The 18,646-nt window shown below is 34.8% G+C and overlaps 1 long non-coding RNA gene across 4 annotated transcripts in view; it reads left to right on the forward strand.

The window, feature by feature from the left end:
• Positions 1-9,814, forward strand: part of LOC148940815 (uncharacterized) — a 51,868-nt gene extending 42,054 nt beyond the window's left edge. For all 4 annotated transcript variants that reach the window (XR_016143351.1, XR_016143353.1, XR_016143352.1 and 1 more), the window contains one exon: positions 9,610-9,814. This is a non-coding gene — a long non-coding RNA (uncharacterized LOC148940815). The remainder of the gene's footprint in view (positions 1-9,609) is intronic.
• Positions 9,815-18,646: the final 8,832 nt, after the last annotated feature.

An 18,646-nucleotide genomic window follows, 5' to 3' on the forward strand; every position in this document is an offset into this window, starting at 1 on the left:
CAATGCAGTTTTTTCCAGAAAATACTCTCAAAGATGCTAAAGTTGATTCATGGGCAGAAATATACCCTAGTAGTAAAACAGCACCAAGGAGACAAGGTGATAATGCCTCCGCTCGGCACGTGAAAGATATTATTGATTTGCTTCGGAAGTGTGAAAATAAGGAGCTAACAGTGCCAACGTACGTAATTATTTCACCCACAGAAGTGCCTGTAATTCCTGCTGTTGCTTATCATAAAATTGCTCCCAAAATTTTTGCTGTGGATAGTACCCTAAACTTCATCAAAGAAAAGGTAACAGCTTAGAATTTAAATATTCCGTCACTTCCCATTCCTTATGCTATTCCTCGTGTTGAAAGTCCTGTCACCGCTATCATTTCAAAAGTATCTACTAAACTTGACGGCCCTTCAAAACGGGCTCATACTATTAATAAAATCTATGGCCATGAAGCTATTCACAGCATAAGGCCTTCTGGCGATAAGCTGTTTGTTCAGATTAGTCAATCTGCAGCAAAGATTTTCTGCAATGTGGTTCCAACCGTATTGAATAGCTCTGACGTCATGATTCAAGAAAAGAAATTTCATGGCATTGTTAAGGGGTTGCTCGCTAATTATGAGGTGATAATTTTGAATAAATGTGAAGGTGTCATTGACGCTGATCGTTAGAGAAAATCTCTGGCTGTGAAAATTACCTTTGCTGATTCCGTAGCCTAGAGTAAAATCCGATAACCTATGCGCATGGCTGGCAATGAACCCTTCCGGATTTTTGAATTCTTGTGGCCGCCCCGTCGCTGTCATAATTGTCGATCTCCAAACCACCTGAAAAGAAAATGCGATAACCCAACAAAATGCAGCCGCTGTGCCGGATCTCATGTATCATACCGTGATTCCCCCTGTATTTTTGATCCAAAATGCGCTAATTGTGGGGGTAATCATGCATCGTATAGCCTAAAATGTCGTATTCTGCGTGATGTCCTGACGTGTGATTCGGAAATGACTGTCGAATTGTCCGTCTCAATCTGCTCTTTTAATATCAATGGCACGAAAGATAAAGATGGCTCATTAAATAAAAAAATGAATGATTTTGACATTTTGTTCTTGCAAGAACATTTACTGCCCACCATCTCCGTTAACTCTCTACGAAAAAGTAGCCAGCATATTTTCTTTACCACTAATGCCTAAAATATAAAAGGCCGAGCTTCCAGGGACCTTGCACGTTTTATCAAACGATTAGACACACCTTTTTCACCTGTCTTATTTCATTTTTCTGATAATGTCATGGCAATACGACATGGTCACCTTGTATTTACAAATGTATATCTTCCTTACGATTAGAAAGATCTAGCTTCACTTACTTGGTTTTGTAGTGCCGACTCATCCCTTAAAACTCTGTTATGCAATATTGAAAAGCGTGGGTCTTGATGCCTATTGATAGGTGACTTCAATTGTGAATTTAATATCTCCTCCACTCGTATCACTTTAGTTTTAAGTTCTTTGCCTATTGGTTACCGCATAGTATCCACAGCCCCTAATTACAGTTATATTCATAATAGTGGAGCTCTGACAAATATTGATCATTGTATTTGCTCTGCCGATGTTCCCTGTTCTGTCGTTAATGTTGACGAAGACGAACGTGATTTTGACCACCTTCCCCTTTCGCTTACTGTGACATTAACCGCTGATCCATCTAATCATCCTTGTGCTGCTAATACAAAATGGTGTATGAAACGAGAGTGGAGCAAAGCCAATTGGCCTTTATATATTTCTACCCTAACAGGTCTGTTGTCCTGCGTCGAGAGCCCTTTTAATCTATTGTGCACGACTGTTTTTTCGCAACAAGCCAGAGTGTAACTGAATGTTTACTACCTTCACTTGGTTAAGTGCACGAAACAAGCTCAGGTTGTAGCTGTTCCCCTTGGCCGGGTTGAACTCCTATCTGGGAGACTGATTGGTAGGGAAGACCCGCGTCTTCAAGCCGTCAAAAATCTTGTTAAATTCTGCCTTTACATCTAGATTGCACGTAACTAGTTCGTATAAGGCCAATTGATTGAAATAAAACGCAGATCGGAAAGACAGCTATCGTGATGTTTTTGTATATATGAAAAGAATGTCGGCGATATTACTAGAAGGATGGCAAAATTAGCAGATGACATTAAGGTATCTCACCTTAGTTCATTTGGGACCAGTGATGTTATCCTAGTTTCGTGATTGCCTGGAAATTATACAAGATATTTTTTGTAAATTGAGTATAGTGTTCATTATCATTTTCAGTGCTTAATTTCGCAATTTTTGACAACAAAAATTTTGCTACGTCATGTTATTGACGTCTAAACTAAAAGTAATGTTAGTTTTATGCTCGAAATTAAGTCTAAATTGAGAGAGCTTGATGGGATTAGTTCTCATTATGTACATTTTGATCGTCCAGCATTAGTCGCTCAGCTCCAGATGCTTTTCTAGTTCTGTGTATCTTAGTCATTGGTGCCTGATTTCTTCCTTTGCTGAACTGTAAGTTCAATTTTTAAACGCGAAAAAGAACCGTTTGATTGCAGTTCATATGGACCCTTCACTGTTGGTTGCAACATTAGTAAGATTTTTGAATATGTTCTGCTCCCATATATTATTGAACGAACTGCGAAAGACTCAAATCAATTTGTATTTCAGCTTCATATTGGGTGCCAACATGCGCATAAGATCTTAGTTTCAACTTTTTTTAATGCCTAATCCAAAGGTTGTTAATTCCATGTTTGTGTTTTAAATTTGTCTAAAGCCTTTTACAGCACTAATCCGGTACAAATGAGACATTCTTTGTTACAGTTAGGGTTCAACCATTTTGTCCTTAATATGCTTAAATTTTGGTATAGTAATTTGTTTCTTCGTTTAAAATCTGGTACAGGGTACTGGTATATTTTGGTATAGTAATTTGGTATGGTAATTTTGGTATAGTAATTCGTTTCTTCGTTTAAAATCTGGTACAGGGTACTGCGGTAATATACCAGTTCAATCTGGAGTACGACAGGGTGGGGTGCTATCACCTTATCTATTTAATGCTTGCATTCAAAATATGGTATTAGGAATCAAGCCTTCGTAGTTTTATAATTTATCTGATGTGTCTTGTATTGCGTATGCGGATGACCTGCTAGTTTTAAGCCGAACCAAGTCTACTTTGGCATTATCGGTGCAACGTGTTTCTATTATGTTTCGGGATGTTGGTCTGTTTTTGAATGTTGATAAATGCGAATATTTAGTTTTCAATGCCAAATCATCAGCTCGTAATTTGTCCTGTGGATCCTCAGTAATTCGCAATGTTGCAAGTTTACGGTGGTTAGGAATTGGTATTCGTTTTATACTCACTTTTTTGTGACTTCAATTTTCGAGAGATGTAAAGAAAAGTTGAAGATCGGATATGCGAAAATTGTACCTAACCTTGGAAAATATTCACGCCGAGCTTTAGCTAAAATGTATTCCACATATTGTGACCATTCTGTCTTGTTTTTAAGTGGAATGTATTTGAAAATTTTTATTGTACCTTCCCACTTCATATCGTAATACACGTATTATTGAGAAGTATGGTGCTATCAAAATTACTAAATTGTTTGAATTACTTAGTAATAATTTGACAAGAAATGCCTTTGTGTCCCTTGGCCCAAACCATAATATTATCCGTGTGTTTTTGTCAAGTGATTAAGGTTTAAGTTATCTCTGTTTCTGTGTATTTGATTTTTTTTCCCCTTTTCAGTGTACTTTACTCCGCTTGTTTTGTATAAAAGTGGGTTATAAATAAATTATTACTACTACTGTTACTAAGGGTATTAGGGTGAAGGTTTCAGCCAGATTTAGGGTGATGTGAACTAAATCAAAGCACAGAATGCAAATGAAGGTTTTTGAAAATTAAGGCTCTAAGGAATAGTAAGCCAAAGGGTACAAGTCCCGCACATAGCCCACCAAAATATTATCATACCCAACAGGTGGGGCCTGCACCCTACGTTGGGAATCAAAGGTCTAGAGTAATAAGCTGAAACTTTCAGGGCTTGTTAAGGGGAATGTTAGAATAACACTAGGTGGGAATATTGAGAAAGATGTTGAAATAAATCTAAACACACTATCCCTATTCCAGTTACTAAAAAGCTGTAACAGCTATAGCCTAACAACAACTTGGAATATTAATCGAAACTTACAGTGTATGTTGAGGGGTATGTTGAAATAATCACAATGTACTACATGGATACAGCTTCTTCTACTTCTACTGCTACTGTTAATACAATTGCTAAGACTAAGAGTATCAAGGAGAAATTTTCACGAAATGTTGGAGGATTTTTAATTAAATTGAAACATATAATGTATATTCAAACTGTCAAAAGGGCGTATCAGCAGTATCTCAAGAACATCATAGAGTATTTGGTTGAAACTTTCAGGCTATATTGAGATGTATGCTAAGCTACTAAAATTATATTTTGTACATAGTGTGACTATAAGTAGGAGTAGTAGCAGTATAATACTGCTGCTGCTATTATTACCACTATTACCAAAGCTAATTGTATTCATTTGTAACTTACAGAGACTGTTGGGGAGAAGTTGGGCTGAGTCAAAATTCTATGTGCGTGCTGATCCTCAAAAGTGCATACAAGCAATATCTCTAAAAAAAATTAAAGAATTAAGCTGTAACTATCCAGGGGTGAGGAGAGAATGCTTAACCAGAACAAATAGGCACATCTTGAATACTATTACTGATACTACCATTAGATAGTATTACTACTATCCCTTATGCTAGTCCCAATGCTCTTGCTAAGATGACTACTACTTTTGCTATTGGCAAGGTTATTAGTAAGACTTTTAGGAAATGGTGAGGGCAGTGTTGAACTGAATCATAAAAATAATGTACATTTGGGTTATTAAAGGGATGTATTAACAATATCCCCGTAACGCCTTAGGATATTAAGCTGAAACTTCCAGGGGTACAAATATTACTTACTGCCAATTTTGTTAGTACTTCTTTTAATAGCATTACTGCTACTATTTAACTAAATCAAAATAGTTTAAGTGCATCTAGGTTGTCAAAATAGATCAGTTTGTTAAGATATCCAGTAGGGATATCTTAGAACTGGAAAAGGGTATAAAGTAAAAACTTTATCAGGGAAAGTTTATGTTACTTTAAAATTAGATCAAAAGGCAGCATTTCCATGCCGGTTGTAAATAACAAATTTCAACAATATCTTAAAAATTATTGAAGGCAATAAGTTGAAACTTTCAGAGCTACTACTATTACTATTTCTGTTCATACTATTGAACTAAACCAAAAGGCTGTAAGTGCATCCAAGTTGTCAAAATAGAATAGACAGAATGTTTTAAGAACATGATAGAGCGTTAAATTGTATTTTTCATGGAAAGTTGAGCTACGAAAATAATGCAAAATGTACAATCTGTATCCAGGTTTTCAAAAGTGTATATACTGTTAGAAACTGTAAAAAAAATTGTCAGATATATAAACGTTGAGCCAAAATCTGGATTATAAGAGAGAAAAATCAAAAATATTTAGAATATTCTTCTGTTAACCAATGAAAAAGAATATGTCTAAAAACAAACAAAAATTAATTTAAAAAAAACTTATTCCCTAAAAGAAGTTTTCCAGAGAAAAGTCGAGTTACATTAAACAGAGATGAGCAGAAATAAAGTCAAATTATTTTCCAAGCATAAAATTAACATAAATCATCATCAATAAATAAATGAAATACAAAACAAATGGAAATAATAAATCCAGAATTATTCCACAATCGTTTGGTTATTTTTCAATAATATTGGTTATGATGGTATTTTTTTCGTTATTATTAGAAATTAAGACACATAAACCGAAATAAAAACTGTTTTCAGTAAACCAAAAAGTAGGTTCGGTTGTTCAGAAGGAAAGGGAGTGGAGGGGGGGATCGTTACTCTGCTTATTTTATGCTCGTTTGAATATGGTTCGGCTATGCAATGTAATTTCTTTTCTTTTTGGGTTTTATTTATTTAAAGTTAAAATTAATAGTAGGAGTATGGGGGAGTAATGTTAATAGCAGCAGTAGCAGTAATAGTATTCACATTTTACCTTATTGGTCTAGTTCAAAATTCCCTCTTTGTACCCTGATAGTTTCATCTGAATACTTTAATCTGTTTCTGAGATCTCGGACTTAGCTGATACGTCCTTTTGAAAAATTACATGCACATAGTGTTTTTATTTAACTCTATAATACCCTTAATCTCCTTAAGTCGTAATAGTAATCATGCTAATATTGGCTTTTAGTTAGTTCAACGCCCCCTCCCCCCCAAAAAAAACAAAAAAAAAACAATTAAAATGTCACCTTCATACCCTTAGCCTTATTGATAATATTAGGAACCGTAATAGCATTAGTATGCCCAAATTGCCTTTTGGTCAGTTGAACATCCTTCTCATCATGTCCTGGTTCCTCAAATTGAACACTCTAAACCATTCCTAAAATATTGCCGATATATCCTTTTGACAATCGTTTGCACATGGTGTGTTCTGATTTTAGTTCGACTTCCAATCAACATATTTTCAATTTTTACCTTAATACCCTTAGCCTTAGTAGTAATCACAAAAGAATTACTAGGTGTAGTAATATAAGCGGTGATAGTAGCAGTGTGAGTAGCAGTAGATAATTCCCTCCAACATTCCCTGAGAACTTTACCTGAATGCCATTGTTTTTTTTTTTTACACAAAAGGTCAAACACGCCCCCTTCCCCAATAACAAATTCTATATTTAAATATTTGGCAAATTGTGTAACTTACAGTCCTTGCCCGAAGGACAAACACATTTCGAATTTTACACCTTAATACCTTTAGCCTTAGTAGCAACCATAATAGAAGTAGCAGGTGTAGAAACATAAGTGGCGATAGTAGCAGTTCGAGTAGTAGTAAATAACACCCCTAACACTCCCTCAGAATTTCACTTTAATGCCATTGACCTTTTTTTTTACACAAATGGTCAAACACGCCCCCTTCCCCAATAACAAATTCTATATGTAAAGAATCGGCTAATTGTGTAATTTTGCCCCAAGGACTATGTAAGTTGTCATCCCCAGAGTCTTAGCTATTGAACCTTTCGACTATACCAAACAAGATGGCTGCATTAAAATTTTGATTGGATCTTTGGGAGACAAGACGCGTAGAAGGAGAGCTGTTTACCCTCTAGTCCCTTTTGACTTTTTAAAAGGACACTAGGTGTTTCAGTTTGTAATCAAATGAGCCCTTCCAAAGTTTGAAAACATGTGAAGTATTAAAAAAGAAAATGAGGTTGTGGTCTTCTGTAAACCCTTAAAGGCTAGAATATAATTTGTAAAGTACAGAAACAATAGATATTTTGAAGTGTCTTTTATTTTATTTTGTTATAACCAGTGGAGAATTTATGTATAAGTTAAACAAGCTCTAGCTCACAACCACCTCTTTATTTGGAACACCATAAAATAGAGAGCCCAAGAAAACACAGAAGCCTTTTTTTTTTTTTTTTTTGCAATATTTAGTCTTCTATATCAATCAGTATACATCGTAAACGAATTATTTGGAACTTGATATCATTCTTGATAGTACTTAAAACATCTTTCTGTAATTTTTAAAACTACAAAACTTTCTATTTTCGTCGATAGAGGGTAGAGACTTCTGCAATATAATTCTCTAATGTGATGAATTTGATGGGGCAAATTGCATCAAGACAAAACACTCTTTGTGGGTGTTTTCTCCGTTGTTAGATCCCTGACAAATAATCCCAGGCTTGTAAGTTCTGGTGTGTAGCTTAAACCTAATTTAATCGTTGCATATCTTTAAACCAAAACTCTTACCTAACTCACGTCGAAATCTAAACTAATTTCTATTTTTTTTTCTATATCTTTTGCTTCAACGATTCCAGAGACATCTTCGGTATAATTAATATGCCTCCAGTATTGTCCCAGCAAAAGAAATTCCTTGGTTCCTAAATAATCTAAAATTCAGAAGATTTCTTCTTCATGTGTTTTTAAGACGAAGTTGCTATTAACCGATATTATTCCAAAAGTGGCTAATCCATAAAAAATTAATAAATAATACATTTTGCCAACATCGTTCTTATATGCCCCCAGGGCATAACTTACAACCCTTGCACTGAGGGCTCTGAGGAGGCTATCATCCTAAAAGACCTCATTTCCAGAATCTTCAACTACGTTGAACAAAATGGATATCTCAAAATTTTGATTGGATGTGTTTTGGAAAATAGTGTGCGTGAGAGGGGCGTTAGTCGCGATCCAATTATTTTCAACTGTTAAAAAAGGCAATAGCCCTTTCAATATCCAATTGAATGAGCCCTTTTGAAGTTTCTACGACAACGCTTTCAATAAAAACTATATGCCCCTGGGCATAACTTACAACCCTTGCCCTGAGGGCTGTGTGGGGAGGGGTTGTCATCCATAAAGACTTAATTTCCAAAACTTTCAACTACGTTGAATAAAATGGCTATCTAAAAATTATATGACCCCAGGGCATAACTTATAAACCTTGCCCTGAGGGTTGTGGGGGAGTGTCCTCCTCAAAAACATATTTTCTATCTGGGAATCAACTACACTGAACAAAATATATATCTCAAAATTTTATTGGATGTGTTTGGGGGAATGATGGGCGTGGGGGGGGGGGCTAGCTGCCCTCCAATCACTTTCGACTGTTAAAAAGGGCACTAGCCTTTTGAATTTCCAATCGAATGAGCTTTCTTTGAAGTTTCTACGACAATGCCTTCTTTAAAAACCTTATATGCCCCCAGGGCATAACTTAAAACCCTTGCCCTGAGGGCTTTGGGGGAGTGCCCTCCTCAAAAATATATTTTCTATCTGGAAAGCAGCTACGCTGAATAAAATGCCTATCTCAAAATTTTTATTGGATGTGTTTGGGGAAATGATGGGCGCGGGGGGGGGGCTATTTTCTAGAGCCATTGGTTTGATACGATCATCCATGGGAGAAACCCCCTAAAAAGACGTCTCCAAGATACTTCTTCTGGCAAAAACACAAAATCTCATATTTTCGTAACTTGAGACCTCTACTGTAAGGTTCTCTAATATGGTGAATCCGATGGTGTGATTTTCATTGAGATTGGTTGACTTTTTGGGGGTGTTTTCCCCCTTTTTTGAAAATAAAGCAAATTTTCTTAAGTTCGTATCTTTTGATGAATAATGATAATCCTAATGAATTCTATATATTTGGAATCAACATAAAAAGCCAATTCTTGTGATGCATTAATTATTATCAAATTCTTTGTTGGCCGATTTGCTCCTTCTACTTTGAGGTTGCTTGGGGAAATAGACGTATAATTGAGCTTCTAGCTTTTTTTGGAATGGACACTAAGATACGGCTGATATTTTAATCATTTAACACGTTTTTTTAAAATCCATTTTTAATTTTAGTTAGTGTGATGAAGCTTTTAAGTGTCGGAATAAGATAGGTTGACTCCGAAATTCGCAATGTACAAGAATATTAACAATTTGACAAAAGACCTAAAATAATTATTTAGGTAAAAGAACGGAGAAGCGGAACTCAACCCGGTACTATTGCCCCTTAATTGTAAATGGGTCTTGTTACATTTAATTCATAGTTATGATTTTTTAGAATGAATTTCAAAACGTGAAGAGGCTTTCTGGGAAATATAAAGCGCCGCTTATTGAAGTAGAAAATACGATTAGTATCCTAGATGGCGTTGACGGATGTGGCCTACCTTGTGAGCCGCTACACTACTCTATAGAAGAATTGGACTATATCAGGACATAAATCTTCTTTGGAATATTCCCTTCACTGCTTGCTGATTTCTTCGTAATGGTAACTTTTAAAACGAGTCCTGTTGAATGTTTTGTTTATTCATATCGGTAAATCTTACATCAATGTCTTGTTACCAAATTATTTTACTTCTGTTTGAATGGACAGTATTTAGAAGACAAAATCAAGAAAAAGTGAAAACTTGCATATACTTTTTATTTTGAAAATTGACTTAATTATTCATAGGAAAATAAGAATTTGTATTGTTCTTTTTTCACTTTCAGCAAGGTTTTTACTGCTTGTTATTTCTGCAAACATGTCTGTGAAATTCGCGGTAACTGAAATATTCTGATTGAATTTACAATAAATATAAGCAATGTTTTGTTTTTTGTTGTTTTTTTTTTGTACAAAACTTTGGTGATAGAATGCAATCAGCCAATTTAAAAGAGCAAATAGCAGTCCATGATGAATCAACTGCGTAAACTGTATAATAAAAAAAAACAGCTTAGAGGTTCTTCTGATTTTGAAATATGTTATCTCAGTTACTTAATCCATCATTTTGGTTTAAACATTTGTCACTATGATGACTTTGTCATCAACGTCCGTTATTTCTTTTGTCCTGTATTATTAGCATCGTCCCAAAAGAGTTTAGTATTAAAAACTATACTGCCATTAGTGTAAACATCATAAACTTGGTTACAAAATTAATCAACTAGAATAAGGAAATCACTAGTAAGTGAGAAAGAAAGAGTGCTCTTGTTATTTGTTTTTTGGATCGTATTTCAACATGTGGAAGTATTTTAAAAGTTGTGTTTAAGCATGCTTCTTTGAGGCTAAGCTGAATTCAGGGATCAAATGAACGCTGATTAAGGCTAGCGAACCACCTAGGTAAGACCATGGCTTTGAATTCGACCTTATTGGTCAATAATGATCTCTCTGGTATATTTTTTCTTATTTAAATATCTCTCCGGATATGAAGAATTATTTAAAAAAAATATTATCCACAGTTTATGTGGATTAATTTTTTGAAGTTTGTATTTTACAAAGTTTGAATGAAGGGTCCGCAAATTATATCTTTGAGTATGACGACCCCCTACAACCCACAGTGCTAAGGTTGTACCTTATGTCCTGTGGGCATAAAAGGTTTTTATAGAAAACATTGTCGTAAAACTTTAAAAAGGCTATTTTTTGGAAATTGAGAGGCCTATTGCCCTTTTTAATTGCCGAAAGTAATCGGAGGCAGAATCACACCCTCCCCCTCCTTCCCCCCCACGCCCATCATTTCCCCAAACATTTCCGATCAACTTTTTGATATGTCCATGGTGTTCAACGTAGTTGAAAGGTCTGGAAATTTGAGAATTACATTGAGGATGAGGATCAACTTATCCACTCTTTGTGGACTGAGGCGGTTTCTCTTCTAAGTCACTATCATTATCACTATCAGGCCTAGACCAGGGGGATTAGATCAGGGCACTTCGTATAGAAGGAGTTGGCGTAGAAACTCCGAAAAGGGCTCATTCGATTGAAAATTGAATGGCTAGTGCAAAAATCTTTGCAAGTTGCAAAAATCTTGATGCAAATAGATTATGGCACTGTGGTAAAAAATGTAAATGGGTAGAAAAGGCTTTATTGAGCCTAGGCTGTGCAGAATTTTTTTTTTCAAATTGGCATTAGGCCACTTGAGAGGTGTTTGGGGGGGGGGGGCATTTGCTGCGGCCGCAGAAAATCTAGGGGCGCAAAATTTCAAATAAATAATCGAACTGTTAGAATCGTTTTGTAATTTTGGAATGTTGTTTTTATTGGAATGAAGTACTTGACTTTTATTCAAAAAGGTAACGGAGATTTTCCAAGGAAAATCTCCCCCACAAAAAGCTTCCTCAGACAATTCCAACCCCGTTTATAATTTCCTCTGGACAATTCACCCAGAACATCTCCACATGTAAAATTGAGTGTAAAAGTGAAAAATATTTAAAAATTCATGTATAGGAATTTTGGCAAATTCTCTAAGTGTAGATTTCTTCTGGAAAGCTCTCCCCTAAAACTTCCCTCTCCACAGAAAACTATCACTGTGAAAAATACCCCCTCCCAAAACTGTCAGTATGCTTCCCTATAACAAATACTATACATAAACCATGGGTAAATTTCGTAAAATTAAACAAGAAAAGCGGGTTTTAATCAAACAGTTCGTGGTAACGAACTGTAAGTAAGGAGCGACCCGGCTCAATGGTAACCGAAACTCTAGAAAACGGGTTATTGATACCAATAGATATATCAAAAGAATCAGATTTCAATGCTGATTTCAAATATATAACTTTCATCAAGTTTAGTGCTACCCATCAAAAGTTACGCGCCTGAGAAAATTTGGCTGATTTTCAAAAAAAGGGGGAAAGACCCCCTAAAGGTTATAGAACCTTAATGAAAATCACACCATCATATTCAGTGTATCAGAAAACCCTACTGTAGAGGTTTCAAGCTCCTATCTACAAAAATGTGGAATTTTGCATTTTTTGCCAGAAGAAAGATCACGGATGCGTGTTTATTTGTTCGTTTGTTTGTTTGTTTGTTTGTTTTTTTTTTTTTCCCCAGGGGTGATCGTATCGACCCAGTGATCCTAGAATATCGTGGGAGGGCTCATTGGAAAGGAAATTAAAATTTCTAGTTACATTTTTAAGTGAACAAAAAAAATGGAGGGCACCTAGGCCCCCTCCCACGCTTATTTTTTTCCAAAAGTCACCAGATCAAAATTTTGAGATAGCCATTTTGTTCAGCATGGTCGAAAATATGATAAATATGTCTTTTAGGATGACTTAATCCCCGAAGTTCCCAGAGGGAGGGCTAAAAGTTATGAACTTTACCCAATGTTAACATATAGTATTGGTTATTGGGAAGTATATAGAAATTTTCAGGAGGTTTTTTTCTGGTAGTGGGAGGGAAGGGTGGGTCGGTGGTTATATTGGAGGATCTGTTCATGAAGGAAGTTTTCATGGGGGAAGGGAAATTGCCATGAAGGGGGCACCAGACTTGCCAGCATTATTTATTGGTTATTGGGAAGTATACAACCATTTTCAGGAACGATTTTTTCTGGAGGGGGGGGGCTAGAGGAGGGGGTTACTCTGGAGAATATTTCTGTGGAGGATGTTTCTTTGGGGTAAGGGACATTTCGATGAAGGGGGCGCCGGATTTCCGAGCATTATTTAAGAAACGATCAGAAATTAAATAAAAAAAAACAAGTTTTTTCAACTGAAATGTAAGAAGGAATATTAGAACTTAAAACGAACAGAAATTATAACGTATGTGAGGGGGTTCTCCCCCAAGTCAGTACCTCGCTCTTTACGCTACAGTTTTTTTTAGTGCTTTCAAAAGAATTATCTATTCTAATTAAACGGCCTTTGTGATTCAGGGGTTTCTGAATCAAAATTTTTTTTAATTTTTAACGTAAAGAGCGTGGTATTGACCAAGGGGAGAACCCCTTCATATACGTAATAACATATACGTAATAAAAAAAAATATAAAAAAACAAGCGATACGGCTCAATAGTAATCGAAACTTTTAAAAACGAAATTTTGATGTCAATAAATGTATCAAAAGAATGTGTTTATAATGCTGATCCTAAATATATAAATTTTATTAAGTTTAGTATTACTCATCAAAGGCTACGAGCCTGAGAAAATTTACTCGATTTTTTAAAGAGGGGGGAAACATCCCCTACAAGTGAAAGAATTTAAATGAAAATCACTCCGTCAGATTCAGCGCATCAGAAAACCCTTTTACATAGGTTTAAAGCTCATATCTGCAAAAATCTGCAACTTTGTATTTTTTGCCAGAACAAAAATATACGAATATAGAAGTTCGTTACTTAAGTTAATTTGTAAAGACATCCATTTAGCAAAAGAAAAGTAAAATTTTTATGCAAATAAAAACTGCATTAACTAAAAAACGATCAGAAATTAAATAAAAAAAAACATGTTTTTTTAACTGAAAGTAAAGAGCGACAATAAAACTTAACAAGAACCGAAAATAGTTCGTCTGTGAAAGGGAATGTCCCTTCCTCAACACCTCGCTCTTTACGCTAAAGTTTTTATTGCTTTGAAAAATAAAGTTGTGTGACAGAGTCAAACTTTAGCGTAAAGAGCGAGGCGTTGAGGAGGGGACAGCCCCTTTCATATACGGAATAATTTCTGTTCGTTTTAAGTTTTAATGTCGCTCCTTACTTTCAGTTTAAAAAACTTGTTTTTTTTATTTAATTTCTATAAAGCAGTGAATACAAACACTTAATTAAACAAAAATACTCCGAATATTTTGGCCCCACATCCGGGAGCCTTTCTCAACGAAAAAAAAAATGAAACAAAAAAAAGTTCTTTTTTAAAAAAACCTTAACTTATATCAACATAAAAAGATACTAAACAAACAAAAGAAAAAATGTAAATAAATAGGAAAATAAAACTCACATTAAATAAACACTTCCATTTACTAGCTTATAGACGAAATCAAATTTTTATATTGATTGGAACATGCCTTCTCACAGTATATAAATGGAAATATATTAGATAAACACTTTCATTCACTGAAGTATAGACAAAATCGAATGTTTATATTGATTGGAACACGCCTTCTCACAGTATATAAATGGAAATATATTAAATAAACACTTCCATTCACTGGCGTATAAACAAAATCGAATGTTTATATTGATTGGAACACGCCTTCTCACAGTATATAAATTTATATACTGTGAGAAGGCGTGTTCCAATCAATATAAACATTTGATTTTGTTTATACGCCAGTGAATGGAAGTGTTTATTTAATATGTGAGTTTTGTTTTCCTATTTATTTATATTTTTCTTTTGTTTGTTTAGTATGTTTTTATGTTGATGTAAGTTAAGGTTTTCTAAAAAAGAACTTTTTTTTGTTTAATTTTTTTTTCCGTTGAGAAAGGCTTCCGGATGTGGGGCCGAAATATTCGGAATATTTTTGTTTAATTAAGTGTTTGTATTTACTGCTTTATAGAAATTAAAACCTGTTTTTCTTGTTTAATTTTTTTGTAAATGGAAAAGCAGTGTGGTCTAAGAAATTATTTAGGTAAATTTCGTAAATTACACCCCTCTTCCTAGGGGCTGTGGGAGGTCATGTTATCCTCAAAGGCATAGCTATTGGACCTTTCAACTATGCTTAACAAAGTTGCTATCCCACAAATTTGATATCACAACTTGGGGGGGGGGGCAGAGGAGCGCGGCTAGGTGACATTCAACCTTCTTTGTCACTTAAAAAGGACAATAGAACTTTCAATTTATTTTAAGAGCCCTCTTCCGGTATTCTAGGGTCATTTGTTCAATAAGATCACCTTTGGGAAAAATAAAAATAAATACGTATCCGTGATCTTTCTTCTGGCAAAAATATAAAATTCCACATTTTTACAAATGACAGCTTGAAACCTACAGTAGGGTTTTGAAAAACGCTGAAACTGATGGCGCAGTTTTCATTAACTTTTCTTGACTTTTGGGGAGTGTCCCCCCTTATTTTCGGAAATTACGCATCTTCTCTCAGGCTCGAAGTTTTTTGATGAGTGAAATTAAACTTAATGAATATTATATATTTGGAATCAGTATAACAAGTGAATTCTTTTGATACATGTATTGATAATAAATCTGTTTTTGAGGGTTGCGGTAACTATTGAGTATTTGCGGTAGGGTTGCGGTAACTCTTTGATAGTATTTTTCAGGCGAATGTTCTTCCTGATTTATGATTTTCATCTGTTAAAGTTTACCAACAGAAGTTTTAACTAAACAACGATAGTGTTAATTTAGCAGCTGTAAATGAAGGGGTAAAAACAAACTTGTTTCTGTTTTCAGGTTATTTTAGCTAGCTCCCAAGTCCCCCTCACTTACTGTGAAGTGAGTATTATCTGCTCTGCCGACAGGGGTATCATGGAGGGGGCTACCTCCACTCGTGTCGCCTGGTTTTGCTAAAATTACCTTTTTATGTGCCAAAAAAGAATTGCGAAAAAATGTTCTTTTTCTCTATATATCCAAAGTTAGGCAAAAAGAACATTTTTTAAGAAAAACAAGATGTTCTTTTTCTCTTTATATATGTCCAAATTTAAGGCAAAAAGATCATCTTCAAGAAAAACAAGCATAATATAAAAACTAACTTACAAAAAATTTAAAATTAGCTTAAGAAAAAAGTAATTTGGATATTCAGAAAACGAGAATTGTCCAAACCACAATCCTGTAAATTTTGTTGAAGTTGAAAAGAAAATTGTTTTTTTTAAGCATCTCAGCATCTAAAAACAGAAAAAATAATTAAAGTTGACATGAATTTAGGCCAGCATGGCATAGAATCTCGAAGACTGTGTAATCAAATCCTGTCCAAAAAAGTTTGAAGTTCATTAATTTCTTTTTCAACCAAATACTTCTGTAGTTCTAACTCGAGTATTTCAACCTCTAGTTGAACACGGCGACTCTCTGCATACACTACTGCCATTTCTCGCTCTAGGTTTGATAAATCCACTTGTTTTCTATCTTCAATTTTCAGGTCCATTCTCTTTTCAACTCTTGTTATTAGAATCAGTGTTTCTATCGTCTTTGTCAATACATCCTTGCATACCTTTGTAATTGAACACTTTGCCCTGTTTTTCTTTACCTTTCCAAGCATTTTTCTTTCTTTAATTTGTATGCCCATATTTCTTCTTGTGTCTAACGATGTTTTTACTACGGTACATCTTTTTCTGTCCGACATTGCTAAGATATTCTTATACAGACAATCTTTTTCCTTACGACTATTACAGCTTCTTCTTTTCGACATTTCAAAGACTTTCCTACACCGTTTCAAAAAATATTAAAAACTTTATAGTAAAAAACTTACAACCTTCCAGATTCAGACCTTGTACTCAACTGATTGGTACTGATAAGGTTACTGCATTCCTGACTTGCCTTTAAGCTCCGCCTACGAGCCCCTATTGCGCAATATAGTATGACATCATTCGTTTGCTTGGAATATTTTTTTTTTCATTACAGGCAATTTGGCTCAAATTTATGCCAGTGAAACTTTCTTTTTACGAACTTTGTTTAGTTCTTTTAGGTTTTATTTTTCAGTGCATGTTTTTAGTTAATTTTTTAGCACAGTAGCCTAAAATATTCTCTTCGGAAAAAAATATAAATGTTTTTACTTTTATAACTTTAATGAATCAGATATTAACATTTTGATTACTAAATATCAGTATATGTATATTAAACTGACCACGCACATTCATTTGTATTTTTTTAGTACAGTGCAAACTATGTTCTGTCCTTGGGAAGGCAAAGGGGTTTTGAGCCCTACTCATGTTAATTTCGGCTTGTTTTGTGTTTGACTCAGTTATTTATTGTAATTTGTATTAGTTTTGGTTTTCATTTATTTATCGATGCTGAGTTGTGGTAGTTTCAGGCTTGGTAGATTATTTTATTTTATTTTTGCTCATTTTTGGTTTAATGGAGTTCTTTTCTTTTCTTTGAAAAACTTATTTTGTGGAAAAAGTTTTTGTTAAATAATTTCTGTTCGTTATATATGGACTATGTCTTTTCAGGGAAAAAGAAAATAACACTTTAAATCTTTACGTTTTTTTTAAGACTTTATAGTTTGGCCTGCTATTTGTATGCTGGAGAAAAATTTTCAGCAATTTTTAACAACATACACCCTTTTAAAAATCTGGACAAAAATAGTAGTGTTTAATTTAGTTTCATACCTTCTCTAGTTGACCTGAAATAGAAAACTTGATACCATTAGCAAAGAAATCTGTTTACTTTCTTTGATAGTTTGGATACACTTACACTAATTTGATTTGGTTAAATTTTAAGAGCAGAAGTAGGCCCGAAAGTTTGGACATAATACCCTCAGTCGTTCCTGGGATACTGCTGAGATGCCTTATTGGGAATTAGCATTAACACAGTATATTTTTATTTAATCTTAAGGCAATATTTAGTTTTTAAACATAATGGGCAAATGGGAGGGTGGGCGTGGGAGGGGTACTAGTTGCCATCCAATAACTGTCAACTATTAAAAAGGACATTAACCCTTTCTATTTTCAATCGAATGAGCCCTTTTCGAAGTTCCTACGACAACTCCTTCGTTTCGAAGTGCCCTGGTCTAAAAAAATAAAAAAAATAAAATAATAATAATAATAGATTGTACCCACATTGATCTTTACTATAAAAATTTCAGTTCTTCCAATCATCTTCGACTATTAAAAAGGGCATTAGCCCTTTCAATTTCTAATCAAATGAGCCCTTTTTGATTTTCTACGACAACGCTTTCTATAAACGCCTAATATGCCCCCAGGGCATAAATTACAACCCTTGCCCTGAGGGCTGTAAGGGGGTTAACATCCTAAAAGACCAAATTTCCATAACTTTCTACTACGTTGAACAAAACGGTTATCTCAAAATTTTGATTGGATGTGCTTGGGAAAATGGTGGGAGTGAGAGGGGCGTTAGTTGCTCTCCAATCACTTTCAACTATTAAAAAAGGCACTAGCCCTTTCAATCTCCAATCAAATGAGCCCTTTTAAAGTTTCTATGACAACGCTTTCAATAAAAACCTTATATGACACCAGGGCATAACTTACAACCCTTGCCCTGAGGGCGGGGGGGGGGGGTTCATCCTCAAAGACCCAATTTTCATAACTTTCAACGACGTTGAATAAAATGACTATCTAAAAAATTAGAGTGGATGTGTTTGGGGAAATGTTGGACGTGAGAAGGAGGTTAGCTGACCTCCAATCACTTCCAACGATCAAAAAGAGCACTAGCCCTTTTAATATTCAGTCTACTTAGCTCTTTTTGAAGTTTATACGACAAAGCTTTCTATAAAAACTTCATATACCCCAGGGCATAACTTACAACCCTTGCCCTTAGGGGTG

Source organism: Artemia sp. Qi Xiang Cuo, chromosome 19 (genome assembly GCF_049724085.1).
Source record: "Artemia sp. Qi Xiang Cuo chromosome 19, ASM4972408v1, whole genome shotgun sequence".
In the NCBI taxonomy this organism is placed as follows: domain Eukaryota; kingdom Metazoa; phylum Arthropoda; class Branchiopoda; order Anostraca; family Artemiidae; genus Artemia; species Artemia sp. Qi Xiang Cuo.